Source organism: Nicotiana attenuata, chromosome 6 (assembly GCF_001879085.1).
Source record: "Nicotiana attenuata strain UT chromosome 6, NIATTr2, whole genome shotgun sequence".
NCBI classification, from domain to species: Eukaryota; Viridiplantae; Streptophyta; class Magnoliopsida; order Solanales; family Solanaceae; genus Nicotiana; species Nicotiana attenuata.
The window spans coordinates 33004879-33006726 of record NC_031994.1 but is presented as its reverse complement, the minus strand read 5'-3'; positions in this window follow the sequence as shown (position 1 = coordinate 33006726).

The window sequence follows — 1848 nt, the reverse complement described above, 5'->3', positions numbered from 1 at the left end:
TAAAGTATTTTTTTTTCAATTCAATTTATTTCTCTTTTATCCATAAAATCCAATAATCATTTTCAAAATTATTATTTTGGGCAAATCATCTATTGGATTTTCATCTTTACGCTAAAATATAGCTAAGGTAATTTTGGCATATTTTTACAAATTTATTTAGTATTTATTCAAAGCTAAAGTGCATCATTGCAATACTAGCCTCTTTTAAGATTTAACTGCGTTCACATTCATAAAATCAAGTCCTATATTTTTAAAGTGTCAATTATATGTTATAAATCATTTTAGTGCTTTCAATTTATTTCCAGAAATTAATTTACTATTTTTATAATTTTAAAAGGGAAAATGGCTATTTAAAATCTAGCCCAATTGCATTTCAATTTCAGCCTAATTGTAACCCCAATTTAAACCCAATTTCCCGCCCCAATTCCAATTTTAATCCGACCCCTAACCCAATTAATGACCCGACCCGGATTCCCCTACCTAACCCATTCAATCCTGGCCGTTGATCATTTAGATCAACGGCCAATATTAGCCCTTTCCTTTTTAACCCTAAACAACCCCTTACCCTACCTCATTCTTCACCAAACGCCGCCCTTGAATTCCCCTTTCTCTCAATTCTCTCTGAAACCCCACCTGAACCCTAGTCGCCGCCCTCTAATCCCACCCTAATATCTACCTAATCCATGGCCTCTCGTGGTCATTTGAGACATGTACCAGCCTTCTATGGCTCCCGGGTGTTTGTTTTTGTGGTTTCATGGCCAGTCCTTGAAGGAATCTGGTCCAGTCCCGCTCGACTGTTGTCATGGCCTTTCTCCGGCCATCCACGACCTTTCTCCAACCATTCATGGCCTTTCAAGGCTGATCCCTGACTTTTCTGGTTAGATCGTTAGCTTTCTAGATCTTTCTCGTTTCTTTTGGGTTTTCTGAAACCCTAATCTCTAAGACCTTCCGATTTCTTTCAGATCTATCTTAGATATGTGCCTCATATGAACTTTTTAAGTGTTTCTCGAAGGTTCTTTGACTTTTCTTTCAAAATGACTCTTCACTTTTCAACGATTAGGGTTTTCCTTTAAGTTTTCAAAAGATTTCTTCTCTGATCTTAATATTATTTGTGATTTTGCTATGTTTAAAACGATTTGCTCATATTTTTCTTCTTCAGCATGTTAAAACCCTAGTTGCTTCTTGTCTCATACGAGTTCTGAAACTACATGCTTAAATGTGTACTTGCTCGATTAAGTTCTTCATTCTTGTTTGACTTATTTGATTCTGAGTTTTACCATCTTTTAAACTCGATTATTGTGGAAAAGCCTAGGTCTTTTGGTCTGAGACTGTTTGTTTGAAAGTATACTTGACTCGATTAAAGGTTCTTTGTTTCAGACTCTCTTTTCTTTACTTATCTGATTCTGAGTTTTACTATATTTTTAACTCGACTATTGTTGAAACCCTAGCTCCTCAAAAGTTTTGCCTCACTTGTTACTGTGAGACCTTACTTGTTTCTGATTTCTCTTACCTGATACTATGTTCTTCTTCACTGTTGATTCTATGTGACTTGACATACTTGCCTACTGAGCTTCGAATATTTTTCACTACTAAATCCTATGCTTATTTCTGCTACTATTATATGTTTGTACTATCTCTTTTGCCAATATGTTTGGCCTCGCATGTCTGATGTTTCTGTTCACTCTATTTATACACTGATTGATCTTCCTTGATTGATCTTGACATTGAGACTGATTGCAAAGTTTTCTTACAAGCCCTAATTTCTATTCATCTGTTTAGAGTTAATTGATTCCTTTCCTTTGCTATGATATTTTACCTTACTAAATCTTTTCCAAAATAAGCTTACTT